Below are 16,723 nucleotides of genomic sequence, written 5' to 3' on the forward strand. Positions count from 1 at the left end.
TAGGCACATTTGACAATTCCCCAAGCAATCTTATTAATTTCCGTGGGCTAAATAAAGAATTATCTTCTTTTTCCCAACATGTGCCATATTCCGTGTTGACTTGCTAACATGTGGTTGAAGTGGTCTTGTTGAATCTTGCTGTAACGGTCTTGCCATATGATTTGGCTAGCAGTTCTACTAGCATTAGAGACAGGATGTTGAGCTGTGATTAAGGCCCCAGGTAGATCAAACTGTATTAGGGTAATGGGGTCTGAGTGCATGTTAGCTCATATCCTGCTCAATTCCTCTCCTAGGCGTGGCTGTATTGTTTGGGTTGCAAAAATGCTCCCATTCTGGGACACCTCAAGAAACACGAGTCTACAATGTGTACTGTTATTTTGTGTTTCTTGATACGGCAGCTCTGGAAAATACTGATCAACGTTTGGGCTGCCAGGAAGAACTGCTCAAGCTGTAAGTCTTATTTGCATGCCTCTTGTCTTTTATCAGGCTAGTAAAGGTTACAGCCTGTTAAGGATGAGTTTTACTCCTAGAAGTGGGACATAGTTAGACAGTGTTTAATTTTTTTTATACATGGTACAGTACAGCAGCATCAAGTGATTATTTTGCAATTGCTGGTGTTGCAAAGGTCTGTGATTACATTCGAATTCCTGGAAATCAATTAGTATAGGTAAACCTTCAGTCCCTTTTCCAGGTACTGTATGTCAGTGTTCTCAGGGCCCTCTTCAGTCCAAATCAATCTTCAAATTTTCAGCAATTCTTCAACCTTGCAAGACAAAGGCTGAAAATAAAATATACACTATATTTGACATTTGTTATGTTTAATAGTCAATTGTTAAAATATGTATCCAAATTAGATTTTGTTGCTGCTGAAGAGTAATATGTTGATGTCTGATGCATCAGAGGCAAAGACCATGGCAAACTGAATTATTTCCCATAATTTTTAATGGTTGCTCAAACATGTTGTATGGTTTGTATGGTTCTTTGAGTAACACGTAGAAATATGATTTTACAACACCCTTCAAAGTATTTACTTGAAGAACTTGTAGGGGTTCTCCCACAGTTTCAGTATGAAATAGCTGGTTTCTGATTTGTAGCTATCAGAAGTGTCGAAAAGAGCCCTATGTCTGTTGCAGCATTTCTAAATGTAAGTGAAGTGTATTCCATTTTTTTAAATGTTAAGTATTTATTTATTTACAGGGCAATGCACATTAATAAACATAAATGTAAACGTGCCAGAATTTGCCTAAAAGGCTATTTTACATTTGTAGACCCTTGACAGAATGTTAAGAAGTCACCCTAAAAACAGAGACAGAGCATCACACATACACACATCATATGACTATTGAAAAAAAGACATTTAAGATACAAAAATAAACATTAATTATCTAAAACAAAATAATAAGGAAATGAAAAAAGAGAGATAAAGAAGAAGATGGCAGCAGAAGAGAGCAACATAGCCAAGAACAACCAGTACAACGAAATCTATTGCAAGGATACAATACTAATGTTGACACTGCTGAGTTGTCAATAACCATTTTTTAAGCTGAGACTGGAAAGAGTCAAAAGCATCTAATCGTCTAATGGTTGGTGGGACGCAATTCCATTCCATTGCAGCTTTTACCGAAAATACAGATTGGCTAAAGTAACTTTTTTTGAGAGGGATAATACAGTCCTCTTTCCCCACCCCTTTTAAATCGGTGAGAAGTTGTTCTAACATTCACAAACTGTTTTTGTGGTGAAGACAGGCTATGTATAGTCTTAAACATCAAAGCAGTGATGAAACCTAACTGATTTCTTATCAAGAGTTTTTAGTGATTGTTTATACAAAGACTCTAGTGGTTACAAAGTAGTAATATTAGTGTGTGACCAAGTAGTTTAACAGTAGGTAATTTTAGAAACAATCATGGAATGCATATTCATCAAAAATTAGATAAACTAAATCTGACCCGGTTACAGACCTTTTTAACCTGCGCCTTAAATTATAGTTTGGAATCAATCAGAATATCAAGGTACTTATATTCAGATACAACTTGATTGCAAACTTTAATAATTCCATGATTTCACCTGATACAGATACATCTGGCACTATACTTGAATTCTTAGTTTTGGTGATAAATATGCACACTGTTTTAGATATGTTTAACTGTAAGCAGCATTGTTCTAACCAAGCTGCAACATGAACCAGGGATTCTGTAAGTTTGTTTGCAACTTGTGACACACTACTTCCGTGTATATAAATAACAGTGTCATCTGCATTTGAATGTTAGTGTTAGGACAGACTGAAGGAAGATCATTGATGTACAACGTAAAAAGTAAAGGGCCCAAAATAGATCCTTGTGGAACACCAGTGGATATACTTAGAGGAGCTGATTTATAATTCTGTATATTTACATATTGTGTGCGACCTGACAAGTATGATTCAATCCATCTCAACGTATGTGGAGACAAAATAAAACTTAATAATTTAGACAACAGAATTCTGTGGTTTATGGTGTCAAAGGCCTTCCTGAGATCAAGAAACACAACCCCGACAACCCCTCCTTTATCTAATAGGGACTTAACTTTTTCAGTGAAATAGCAGTTTGCCATCTCAGTGGAATAGTTTGCTCTAAAGCCAAATTGCATTGGATGTAAAGCAACATACTTATTATTCAAATAATTTGTGATTTGTCCAGCCATCAATTTCTCTGCAATCTTTGAGACTATAGGTAAAATACTAATAGGTCTGTAATTACTAGCAGAATGAGGAACACCGCTTTTGAATATAGGCACAATAACATATGACTTCCAAGCACTTGGAAACATCCCCTGAGAAATTGAAAGATTGATAATTTTAGTAATAGGATTAACTAACGACTCACTAAGCTCTTTAAGCATTACCACATCCATACCAAATATATCCTTGGCTCTGGATGATTTAAGAGATGTAATTGTTCTCATGACGTCTACTTCAGAGACTGCCCTTAAAGTAAGGTCTTGTTCATCTGTATTAACTGTAAACATTTCTGTATACTTAGGTGAAAAACATTGTGCAATTGTGACTACCGAGTCAACAAAATAATGATTTAATGCTGCAGCTACATCAGCTGGATTGTTAGTCAGCTTCCCGTTAACCATCAATTCAAGTGATGACCTATCTTTTCTTTTGTCACCTGTTAAGTACCTAAACTTATTCCAGATTGTTTTTGAAATACCTCTAGCCTCATTAATTATCCTCAGAAAAAAATCAGCCTTTGCTTTTCTTAATGACTTTACCACCTTGTTCCGTAACTAAACTTTGATCTATTTGCTGTTTTCAAAGCAAGATCACGTTTTTTCATTCATATTAAAATATCTGAATTAATCCAAGGGATAGTATATTTTTAGGATTAAGTTTACAACAAAAATCAATAATAGTACTCTCAATTTTTTTTGAAAATATTTGACTGTCTTCATCCTGATCTTTTCCGAATAATAAATCCTCCCATTCAATCTGATGAACTGCATTTCTGAAATCATCTAGTTTACGTTTTGGAATGCCATAAGTGTCATATTTCCTTCTGGATGAATTTAATCTTTTATTAGATAATTTTCTGGCCTCTAGAGTCAAATTATGATCAGAAAGGCCTGTTCACATATTAAATTTTTTTTATATTCTCTCTGCTCGGTTACTAAAAATTAAATCAATTTGAGAACTTGTTGAATTAGTTATTCTTGTAGGCCCATTAATCATTTGCTTTAGCTCAAAGTGATCAGTTATCTATTTGAGATTCTTTCTGACGGTTTTATCTTCCCAATTGATGTTAAAGTCTCCCATTATAATAACTTTTTTGTTAAAATCACACTGCTTTAGTAATTGTTTCAAATTTTCATAGAAAATAATATTAGAGGATGGTGGGCGATAAATTTCAATTAATACAAAAGACATTTGTGGTGATAATATAAGGTTCAGACCAATACATTCCAAGTCCATGAACATTTCAAATTATTTAACCATGAAGTGCAGAGTTGTGCATTGTATTAGCAGGATACAACAGGACTAGGCTAGTCTTCTTGGCATAGCAGAGAGCTTTGGACATATTCTGAGTGAGTGCTCTCATTCACACTTTGATCGTTTCCTTTGTACATTGAAAAATATACCAAATAAAAAAACATTCTTAGAAACACAAATTCATTTTACTTTAGGAATGCAGTCCATCTTAAAATCCACAATTTTAAGTATACTACTAAAACGATTCAAAAACGTTATCTGTAGAACAAGGCAGGCTGTAGGTATTGGCCAGTGTATCGGGGCAGCACATTTGTTCAGTTAGAGGTGTAATATACAGTGGGGAGAAAAAGTATTGGATACACTGCCGATTTAGCAGATTTTCCTACTTCCAAAGCATGTAGAGGTCTGTAATTTTTATCATAGGTACACTTCAACTGGGAGAGAAAATCCAGAAAATCACATTGTATGATTTTTAAATAATTAATTTGCATTTTATTGCATGACATAAGTATTTGAACACCTACCAACCAGTAAGAATTCCGGCTCTCGCAGACCTGTTAGTTTTTCTTTAAGAAGCCCTCCTGTTCTCCACTCATTACCTGTATTAACTGCACCTGTTTGAACTTGTTAACTGTATAAAAGACACCTGTCCACACACTCAATCAAACAGACTCCAACCTCTCCACAATGGCCAAGACCAGAGAGCTGTGTAAGGACATCGGGTCCAATTCTTTTTAGAGTCTTGTCATACAATTCCTGAGCGGTGTGTAGTGGGACACTGAACCATTATACAAGGAGAAAATATTTTTTTTAAGGGATGACTGAAGTGGAAATCTACTTTTCACTCTGTGCTCCAGAACTTCCCATAAAGGATCAATGATGTTTAGATCTGGTTGGGGTGTTTAAAATCACTACTGATTTTGTTTAACAGTTTGTATGGGGGCATCCTGGAATATTGGAACATCATGAGGGAATAGTGCTGGTAACACTATAGAATGGTCTGCTCATATAGAATGGGTTCATATTCCTTGGCCTTTATTCAACCATGCAGAGCAATCATCAAATCCAATGTCTCCCACTGAGATGGCTGCCTATACCATTACGGATCCCCCTCCATGCTTAAGTTGTAAGCAGACATTGTGGGCTGAAGACAGCCTTTGGTTTTCTCCAAACATAAACCCTTATGGATGTAGGAAATAGGGTAAAAGATGAGGTATCAGGCAGGTTTTGTCCTCACACCAAGTAGAGCATCTTTGTACATTGGCCTTGGATACAAGCTGTATATGAATTGCAATCCTGCCATGAAGCTCACAACGTACAGTTTTTGTTGAGATTGGGTCACGGAGATGCTGATTCAGCTCAAAATAGTTGGAAAATGTCCATCTATTCCTGTCAATCAGCTTCGACATCCGACTGCTGTTCTTAATTGCTGATGCAATTTGACAATATTCGATGTATGCTTTTACAATTTTTGAGACTATTCCCTGTGACACATTGCAATTCGGGTATCAACTTTTTGGTCTCATTGGAACTCTGTTTCCTCATGTTCCCTTGAAAACTCACATACCAAAGTGCTAATTGTAAGACCTTGTCCATAGCTAACATGAGTTCTGCCATTTGGAAATCAACCTAATGAGACATCTGCAACTTGGTTTGCAATTATGATTTACTTCAAAAACACAATCATTTTCCATGTTTTTTTATTTATGGTATTTATATACGTTCACCAGCAATCTGCTCGTTATAAATACAAGCTACAAAATAAACAGTTATTCCAGTCACATAATACTACAAACCTTATCAATGCACTCATATCTTACATATTTCAGTCGGGACTGTTGTGTATCATGGAAGTGTTACATCCCCTATCAAATGATCATAACTAGAATGCATACCGCTTTCCATAATTTGGGCATAAACACCCACATTCGCCAAGCCTGGACTGAGTTAATTGTGCCTTTCCTCTCAGCAGGATTATTAAAAGAATGGCTGCTTCACATCGTCTCCTGAGGATTTCCTTTATGAAAATAGAATATGCCTGCCGATATCCTGAAGAGGCTCACGCTGCTCCCCTTACCCCCACCACCAACTTGCTAGAGAAATGTTCTGCTGAAGCTTTGTAATTCGATTAGACAAATGCAGTGGAAAGGAGAGAGAGTGGTGGAATAGGGGCTATAGGCTTAAACATAATCCATAGAGAGACAGAGCTAGAGAGGAAGTAATATTGAGTTATGTTGCTTAGGTAATATTACATGGGTTATGCTTACTGAAAATTGAGTGAAAATACCAGTGATAACACCATCAGTAAAATGTATTGCCTGAGTCTGTTTTTGTTGCAACTTAGAGCTTCCAAGCTCTCAGCAGCCTTTCTTTACCTGGTGCTGCAGGTGAACATGTGCATGCGTCACCTGATGTCATTCTCTGACAGATGGACCAGTGCTATAATCCTGACACCTATGGTCCTCGCTGCTGGTGCAGGCCGTCCATCTCGACACCTGCTGCGAAACCATGGGCAGCAAAGGGGAGGATGAAAAGGATTGAGTTTGTTTTCAACCATACCTAAAGGTCAGCCTTCCACAGCAAGTTGTGGCACGTGTGTGGTGATTGGTAAAAATATTCAAAGCCCCAACAACTGCCTAAGTTATCACTGTGTACAATAAAATGTAATCCGGCACATTATCTGGTGATGCAAGTGTGCGCCATCATGTCTGAGTGGGTGCCTATTTTTCAACATACAGCTTTAGAAAAGATGTAGAGACCACTGCACCTTTTTCTTTCCTTTCCAAAAAAGCTGAAAAAGAAAGTTTTGAGTGAGGAACAGAAGCGTTCAATTTACAGTGGTGTGCATCCAGTAATTGTATTTGAGAACAGGAAGCTTGTGAAAATAACCCTTCAGGTTTTTTAAGGGGGTGCTGATGTTTTTTCTGTGCTGTGGGAGTTTGAGGCTGGTTATGTGTTGGTGGGATGGTAACAGGTCTTATTATGATACTTAATAGTGCTGCAGAACTTAATCTTCTTAGAACTTAAAGCTGCACAAACTGTGTAATGGAAATCCATTAAGCCTTTTTGCAATGTCATTTATGTTTGGGTTTTTGTTCTTGTTTCAATTCAGTATTCTCAGGGATTATGAAATGCTTTAACACAATTAAATTACGCTTCCAACCATTAATTGTTCTTTTTATCAATGACTATTATTTATGTGACTGTATAAAGCTTAATATCTTGTTCCATATGTTGTCATTTATTGCATAGCATGTTGTTTCTTTTAAATGTATAGACCACGTAAAGTAAAAACTTTAGGTTGAGTAAGATCACTGTTTTAATTCCAAAGCTATCTTATTTTGATATCTTATTTAGTTCAGCTTAGCCAGCTCCAAAAGTGTGTGCGTGTGCGTGCGCGCTTGTAAGACATGTTTCCAGGAGTATTGGCGGGCCTTGTTGCTTATCAGAAAATATCCATAATGTTCTCTGTGCCAAATTTGTAGAAAATTAAGAAAAAAACAGTGGGTCTGTGAAAGTCATCGATGATGGACGATTTTGGAAGATGGCTATTAGACAGCCAAATGATTGTCACCCTAATAACTATTTGAATGGCAACATTCAAATAGATAGTACGATAGTACAATAACCAGTTAGTGAGTTCTACTGCTAGAGAGTTTCGGCGCTAACTAGCTAGTGTTCTCTATTGCTAGGTAGTGTATATTTCACACGGAGGAGAACTATAGTCAACACGGAGGAGAACTATAGTCTTCAGGTAAAGATAGCTGAGTTAGAGGCTCTGCTTCAGATTCAAATGTCAGGCAAGGATTATGTTAGTGTAGAAAGGGAAAATACTGCATCTGTGCCACCAGGAAGAAACAATAGTGTTATTAGCCCCCCGGCATGCGTCAAAAGGAGCCAATTGAGGTGGTTCGGACATCTGGTAAGGATGCCCCCAGGACGTCTCCCTAGGGAGGTGTTCCAGGCACGTCCAGCTGGGAAGACACTTTGGGGTAGGCCCAGGACCAGGTGGAGTGATTATATTTCGACACTGGCCTGGGAACGCCTTGGGATCCCCCAGTCAGAGCTGGCAAATGTGGCTCAGGAAAGGGAAGTTTGGGGTCCCCTGCTGGAGCTGCTGCCCCCGCGACCTGATACAGATAAGCGGATGAAGATGAGATGAGCCCCCCGGCACAGCTCCTGCAGCCGGGCAAGAATGTTCTCTTGGTCACTGGGAAGAAATGCCATCAACCAGTTAAACCTGTGTCACTGCTAGAGCCAATAGAGAGGTTTTCCCCACTGGAGTCAGAGTCATGGCCCGAGGCATCTTCAGAGGGGAATGATTTTCTTCCAGTGGTCTGGAAAAACGAAAAACGAATCAGCTGGCGATCGCACACTGTTTACCAGTGGGCAGAGCCACCGACATAGCCGCAAATCTGGGGTTGGAGCTAGCGAAGTCTAAAACTGGCAAGTATAGAGAGTACAGAGATATTGTTATTCACGTTGGCACCAACGACGTTAGGATGAAACAGTCAAAGGTTACAAAGCAGAACATAGCATCAGAGTTTAAACTCGCTAGAAAGATGTGTTGGTATCAGGCCCCCTCCCAGCTAGGGGTAGTGACAAACTCTACAGCAGACTTACGCAACTCAATCGCTGGCAGAACGGATGTCATCCGTTCTGTTCGTCGCAGGAGGTACAGTTTGTAGATAACTGGCTTACTTTTTGGGACTCTCCCAGAAATAGGGCTAAGCCTGATCTGCTAAAGAGCAACAAACTCCATCCTCGCTTTAGTGGTGCTCTTTTTTTTATCTAGGAACATTGACAGAAGTCAATATAGGTTCACCATGAGACAGGGTGCAGGACAGGCCGCAGGCTGTTAGCCAGCCTGCTAGCTTAGTGGAGTCTATCGATAGCATAGTGAGAGTAGTTAACAATAGCAACCTTATTAAGATAAAGCCTTCCTCCACCTCGGTCACAAATAAAAATGACTGTATTACCTTGCATCTCAAAATGGGACTCCTAAATGTTTGATCCCTTGCTCCAAAGGCAGTTGCAGTAAATTAATTAATCTTTGATCATAAACTAGGTGTTATTGGCTTGTGTGAAACATGGCCAAAGCCTGATGAATTTACTGCCCTAAATGAGGCCTCTCCTCCTGGCTATACTAGTGATCATATCCCGTGTGCATCCCGAAACGGAGGGGGTGTTGCTAATATTTATGGGAGTAAATATAAATGTACTCTTAAATACATAACTGGTTTTCATTCTTTTGAAGTTTTACTCATGATAAAGGTTTACAGGCTGATGAATTGTTTTACATAGCTACTATTTGCCGGGCCATACACAATGTTCCTCAATGAGTTTCTAGAATTCTTGTCTAACCTTGTAGTCATTGCAGATAGTATTCAAATGTTTGGCAATTTCATTATGCCTATGACCCTCTTCAAAAAGCCTTTGAAGCCATAATTGACTCAGTGAGTTTTGTCCAACATGTCTCAGGTCCAACACACTGCTACAATCATACCTTAGATTTAGTCCTGTCATGAGAAATAGATATTGTAGATCTAATAATTTCCCCCAAAAACTTGGAATATCGGACCACTGTCTTATTTCATTTACCATTAAAACAAGAAACCCACTTGCTCTGCAAACAATGAGTTTCAAAAGCCGTACTATAAATTCTCGGACTACAAATAGATTTCTTGTTATTCTTCCAAGCTCGTTGATGACAGAGTAAATGAATCTGCAAACGATCTAGTCAAGCATCTAAACTCAACAATGCGAAATAGTTTAGATATGGTTGCACCACTAAAAACAAAAGAAATACGCAACAAGAAACTTGCTCCCAGGTACACAGAAAATACTAGTGCACTCAAGCAAGTCTCTAGAAAATTGGAGTGAAAGTGGCTCTCCACCAAGTTGGAAGTATTCAGACTAGCCTGGATAGATAGTACACTACAATACCAAAAAGCACTCACAAGCTGCTCGATCAGCTTATTTCTCCAACCTGATTGAGGTGAACAAAAACAATAAAAAATTTCTCTTTGATATAGTTGCAAAGTTTACACAAAAGCAACACTCAACAAGTGAAGTGGGTCTTCTTTTTAGCTGTAATGAATGCATGAACTTCTTTGATGAAATGATCATCACGATTAGAAAACATCTGACTCCTCCTTAAATGGTTATAGTCCCCAAAATCTAATTTGTCCTGAAAATGTCCTGAACCTCCCTGACCAGGTGTCAATGGGGACACTTAAATTTTTTGATCCTGTATTGCTTGACACATTCACTAAATTAGTCATGAGTTCTAAACCCACAGATCGTCAACTAGACCCGATTCCAACAAAATTACTTAAGGAGCTATTTCCTGTGCTATATCAGCCAATATTGAACATAATAAATTGCTCCCTTTCCTCCGGATATGTACCAAACTCACAAAAAAAAATCCCTGCTTTTGTTACTACTAGATTAGATTACTACTGCTCTTCTTTCCGGTTACCCTGATGAATCAATAAATAAACTTAAATTAATGCTGCACACGGCTGCTAGAATCCAAAAATAAATAAATAAATGTGAACACATTACTCCAGTACTAGCCTCTTTACACTGGCTGCCTGTTAGGTTTAGGGCTACTTTTAAGGTTTTATTGTTAACCTATAAATCAGTACTTGGACTTGCTCCTACTTACCTTGCTGAAATGATCCAGCCATACATACCTACACATAACCTTAGATAGCAAGATGCAGGCCTTTTAATTGTACCTTGAATTTTTATAGAACTCCACTACTGTGGAATGATTTGCCAATTAAGGTTAGAGATGCAGACTCAGTGTAAACTTTCAAGTGTCTACTAAAGAATTATCTCTTTAACATGGTCTATGATTAAGTGATGTCTGGCCCAGGGGTATGAAGGTGACCAGAAAGGCTTGATACTGTCCACCCTTGCTGTCTTGCCATGTGGGCTCTCATCGCCACTGGGATGCCCTCCCTCCAATGCCATTTGGGGACAGAGTCACTGGCTTGTTGTTGTCTCTCTGTTGCGCACATTGTGCGATTGGGCTGAACTCCGCTGGCAATAGTCGGGCCTCATTCACAGTGGTTGCTGACCCCCCTCACCGCCTTGTCCCTGTCCTTGTCCATCTGGCCACGCTTCCGAGCTGAACTAGGTTTAAATAGACTCTGGATTCAGTGCACATGCATTTATTAATTATTACAATTTGTACTCTCAATATGTTCACCCGGCACAGCCAGAAGAGGACTGGTTACCCCTCTGAGCCTTGGTCCTCTCTAGGTTTCTTCCAAAATGTTGGCCTTCTTAGGGTGTTTTTCCTTGCCACTGAAATTCAACACTACTGTTGTTTACTCCTTGGGGCTTAAGGCCGGGTGTTTTGTAAAAGCACTTTGTGACAACTGCTGATGTAAAAAGGGCTTTATAAATACATTTGATTTATTGATCATTGACAGAGACACCATTAAAATTTGCACTGGAGTCAAACACTACAAACATTTGTCCAGGTATCTCTGGATGGCACATACCAAAGCTTTGCCATCTTGAAGTGTTGGGGCAAGTTCTTCATGCTGGTTATCGAGTAACTTCTGCATGAAATCGATTAATTGTTTTTTCATCTCTGGTCACTTCTCTAAGGTTTTGCAAAGAGATTTAAGATGACTTAGAGCATACCTCCTGTTGTTAGGAAGCCGTCTCCTTGTTTTACGAAATGGCTACGGAGCAACCCAACTGTTGGTGTCGTCTGTGTAACACTCATCCATTATCTGAAGAAATATCCAGTCATCCATCGATGGTGCAATCTTGTTGTCATCTTTAGTTTGAGAAAAGATTGATTTTCCAAGGGTTTCAGATGACATAGACCCTGACGGAACCCATTTGGATAAAGCCTTGGTTTTGACCTTTTAGGCTGTAATTCTCACATGGACTAAGAATGCTTGCCCGTCCATTATCTAAGATGCAGGACTTGATGAAGCTCACCTCTTTTGGCTTGTGGGCACTGCCAAGATATACGTCACGTATAATGATGCACCCTAAATCTAGCCTTTGGGCATAAGGTGCATTATGTGGGCACTGCTTTCTTACTTAAGGCACCCTCAGAATGTCCCTTCCCAACAACAGAAGAATTTCTGCATCTGGTTCCAAGGGTGGTATCTCATCAGCTATTGTCTTCAAACTGTGGTTATGATGGGCAGCTTCAGGAGTCTTAAGCTTTCGGCTCTGTTATTTGAGTAGGACGTGGAAGATTGAGCTTTTCACCAGCCGGCTCCACTGTAAAGCCAATAGCTCTTCTGCCAGTTTTTTCAGCAGTCCCAGCACATGTTCTCAAGGTGTATGGGGTACGTGGTTCCATTAATTTTGAACATATCGAAAAACTCTGACCTTGCTAACGACTTGTTGCTTTGGGTGTCCAATATAACATACATTTTCTTTCGGGCTGCCATTGGGATAGACATTGACCAGGCATATTTTTTAACAAGATTTGGCACTAAAGACCTCGCCACATACTTCTGTGCACTTTGATGTCACAGCTGGATGAGATGACTCTTCTTCATCCCCGTCATGCTTTGAGGTAGGAGGGGATACAGTGGGGAGAACAAGTATTTGATACACTGCCGATTTTGCAGGTTTTCCCACTTACAAAGCATGTAGAAGTCTGTCATTTTTATCATAGGTACTCTTCAACTGTGAGTGACGGAATCTAAAACAGAAATCCAGAAAATCACATTGTATGATTTTTAAGTAATTAATTTGCATTTTATTGCATGACATAAGTATTTGATACATCAGAAAAGCAGAACTTAATATTTGGTACAGAAACCTTTGTTTGCAATTACAGAGATCATACGTTTCCTGTAGTTCTTGACCAAGTTTGCACACAAATTAAAGTCCAGCTTTAATTTGAGGGTATTCACATCCAAATTGGAGGAAGGGTTTAGGAATTATAGCTTTTTAATATATAGCCCCCTGTTTTTCAAGGGACAAAAATGTATTGGACAAATGACTCAAAAGTGGTTTCATGGACAGGGTTGGTCTATTCCTTCGTTAATTCTTCATCAATTAAGCAGGTAAAAGGTTTGGAGTTGATTCCAGGTGCAGCATTCACATATGGAAGCTGTTGCTGTGAACCCACAACATGCGGTCAAAGGAGCCCTTGTTACGTCCCCAGTGCTTTCTTTTGCTCTGTGTTCGTATGTGTTTTTGTCCCTTTGTGTTCTATGTGGTGGTTGCAGGCTAATTGGCTTCCTGATCGCCGGTTGCAGCTGATTGGTCGGATTTGGGCTGATTGGAGAGCCCCTATGCCAGCTCGTCAGTGGGTACAGCTGGTTTAGCCTGCATATAAGCCACAGTTCTAGTGTCTCAGGGAGAGTGACACATGCTGTTGCTTTTGATCTGTGTTGCTAGCTGTAAGGTAGAAAGAACATTTGTGATTTGTGATTTGTGATTAAGTGTATTGTGTGTTGTGGCAAGTGTCTGTGTTCAAACTTTATGTGCATTGTGTGTTGTGGCATTTGTTTGTGTTTAAACCTTTTCCATTTGTTTCCAGGGGTAAGGGGAAAGCCATTGTGCTTTAGGCAAGAGGCCCTGGGGCATACACCTCCCATAGCTTTACTCTGTCTAAAACCACTAGGTAAGACCTGGGCGGACCACCCCCTGTATTTTGGTTAGAGCACCGGCGCAAGAGGTGCTAGTCAGGTAAGTTCTTGGTTTGACAGGCAAGGTAGGTTTAGAGGGTTTGGGTTTACTTTTATGTTCTTTGCTTTGGTTCCGTCCAGCCCCTTTTCCCTGAATTACCGTTACGTTCATTAAATAGTCCGGAAAACGGTAATCCTATCTCTGTCATCCATTCTCGTACCCACGACCCCATACCCATTCTGTCAAGTCATAGGGTGTTTTACGTGTAGCGGGGTGTTGCGCTCTCTCCTCCGGGAGGCGTGCGTAACACCCTCAATGCAAGTGAAACAGGAAATAGGCTGCAGAAAAAGAAAAATCCATCAGAGAGATAGCAGCAACATTAGGAGTGGCCAAATCAACAGTTTGGTACATTCTGAGAAACAAAAAGGAACTAGGCAAGCCAAGTTTGGCCTGGCCCATGATTACAAGGGATGAATGTTGTTGCCCTCACTGGATTCAACCCTGGGTCTCCCATGTGAGAGGCTGTGTCTTTAACCACTATGCCATGAAAGCTATACGTATGCCAATTGTTGGTATAGCGTCTTGATCGTTTTGTCACGTATTAACATCACACCAAGTTTGAAAATATTCGCTGGACACCATTAAGCATTGTGTTTAACTGACAAACGTTTCTTATTCTTGTATCTAAACCAGAGGTTTTTGGACTTCATAGTAAATCTTTCACTTACTTTACTGTCTATTGGTCTTTCCAATAATTGGTGTCTATGAAGAACAAAAAGCACTGTATACTCAGTAATTTACAGTGAAAGTGCAAATTAGATGACCAATTTACACCAGAAGATTGCAATATTGTATTAAAATAGCAATATGTGTACTGTATGATCCACTCTTGGCCATATGAAAGCTGAAAGATTTTAAAAAGAAATCTAGCTAACTGGCTACCAGTCCTGATGTCAGCTTCCCTACATGTATTTTCCAATTGAACCAGCTACCATTTCCAAAACTCAAAAATTGTCAACAGTAAATTTAGCTAAATAACATTAGCTAGCTAGGGCAGTTAACGAGGGAGTATATCCAAACCGCAACATTGACAAATTGATTTAAGGAAAAAATATGTAATTTGCTGATATACTGTACGGTACAGTGTGTACAAATGGAGGTTCCGGTTGCTTTCAAAATCTGGAAAGGCACCAGCAAAGCTGACAGTTTTGTCTGCTGCTCGAGTCCGTTTATTTGGTTGGACAAATTACAATGTTGTTTGATGAATTTGTTTCATAATGTATTTCGGAAGTAACATTAAGCCTATGGAAATCGGGGGAAAAAACACTGAATATTCTGGCAGGCAAAAATATTTGACTGAAATGAAGTAACGTGAGGTTCTAAATAACCAGCCAATCGAGCTATGTCATAGCCTGATCTCGGGCACATTATTGGTCATTTTTAAAATGTTGCGTTTGTATGCTATGTTTTGCATGCTTTATCTACCACAAAAATAATGTATATTGCGTATACGTTCACTGTACTACATTCAAACGCATCAGTAAGAAATCAGTATATGCTATGCCTGCTGACAGAAAAGTGGGTAGAAAGCGTGTATCTGCGTATACCCTCCACTGGTAAGAACTGAGTGTAAACAATGGCAGCTGACAAAAAAGTGGGTATACAGTGTATACCCTCCACTATACCAATGCTTACTAGTATCTACTAACTTAGTACTTGGTATAGCCATAAGAATTGAGCAAATGCTAGCGAGACTGAAGATGAACTTTACACTGCCAAAGCTATTTCATTTAATGGCACAACAATGCAAATTTTTCTTTAATTCGTGAATGACATTGATACATTAACTGTCATTATAGGTGACGATAACTGACTTTTTCGTCAAGTGAAAAGACGAGAGAATCGTGGAAACTCCTGCTCTTTTACTGCCCAAGGGGTTGTAATCTAGCATGTATTACCCCAAAAAGCATGTACGGATGCGTACCTCGGAAATCCACCAGAAATAAGTTGCAATATAGCCGTGAACAGTTTTATTTCAGGCTTACTATAATGTAGGTACTGAAGGTTGTATCCGGTAATGTTTTTGTCTGTCCTGAACAAATGCTAATACACAATTTTTTTGGTGCTATTTCATTTAATTGTAAAAAAACATAGTTTTTTCTTTCATTTGTGAATGACATTCATACAATAACTATCAATATAGGTCAAATTAATTAAAAGATGAGAGAATCATGGAGACCCCTCCTCTTTTACTGCACATGGGGTTGTGATCTACTGTATATTACCCCAAAAAGCATGCATGGATGCATACTTTGAAAATCCACCATAGTTGAAATATAACCGTACACAATATTATTTTAGGCTTAAAATGTAGCTTCTGAAGGTTGTGGCCAGTGAAGTTTTTGTCTATCCTGAACAAATCCTATTGCATAATTTGCTTTGACTGCAATTTGCTATGACTGCGGTGAGGCTCGAATCACTCTAACCCTAGCCACTCTAACGTATCATGCAATATTTTTTGTGGTTTTGTACCAGTTCTTTCAAGATTAGTTGATTCTGGTGCTGGATGCTATACACTGAACCAAATGCCAGAATATTCGGGATAAATGCTGCCACTTTTTCTTCCAAAGTGTAACTTTTAGCTGTAACCTTTAGCCAACATAGCCTAACATTGAGCAAAACAGTAATTTCCACCTAGATTATACTGAGCCTAGATCAAGTGATAACAGTGGGCAGACTGTGGCTTAGTGAACAACTGAAATTGCAGGCCGTTAGACAACTCGACTAATCTGTGTAGGTAAACAGCAGGATTTTAGAGTAGCTACAGTTAAACTATAGCATAACATATGAGGGTTCCCCAAGGCTGTATCCAGGGCCAATTTCATTATCCCAGCTAATGTTAATATTTATGGTAATGAAACGGATCCTGGACGTGCATCCCGACATTAAAGAATGTTATTTAGATACTCTATTTGTCCTGTGACTCATACTGTCCTACTTAGCCTCCCTTTGATATGTGGAGGTGATTTTGTGGAGGTAGTGTCAGAAAGTAGAGGGTAGGGCCACTCTCCTCTCTGATTTCCTCCTGCTCTCTGTGGCATGACCATAATTAACACCACCAACACACAC

General features: G+C 39.2%; 1 protein-coding gene across 4 annotated transcripts in view; it reads left to right on the plus strand.

Annotated features, from left to right (window-relative positions):
• Positions 1-16,723, plus strand: part of fam110b (family with sequence similarity 110 member B) — a 131,226-nt gene that overhangs the window by 63,099 nt on the left and 51,404 nt on the right. Inside the window, exons 1-2 of one of the 4 annotated variants that reach the window (XM_034289493.1) lie at positions 336-450; positions 6,399-6,535. The exons of 1 other annotated variant lie outside the window; for it this stretch is intronic. The gene's annotated coding sequence lies outside the window, so the exon portion shown is untranslated. Of the gene's footprint in view, positions 1-332; positions 451-6,398; positions 6,536-16,723 lie in introns of those variants that run through there. 2 more of the 4 variants (XM_029119075.2, XM_034289494.1) reach the window with 2 other exon arrangements.

Source organism: Esox lucius, chromosome 3 (genome assembly GCF_011004845.1).
Source record: "Esox lucius isolate fEsoLuc1 chromosome 3, fEsoLuc1.pri, whole genome shotgun sequence".
Taxonomy (NCBI): Eukaryota; Metazoa; Chordata; class Actinopteri; order Esociformes; family Esocidae; genus Esox; species Esox lucius.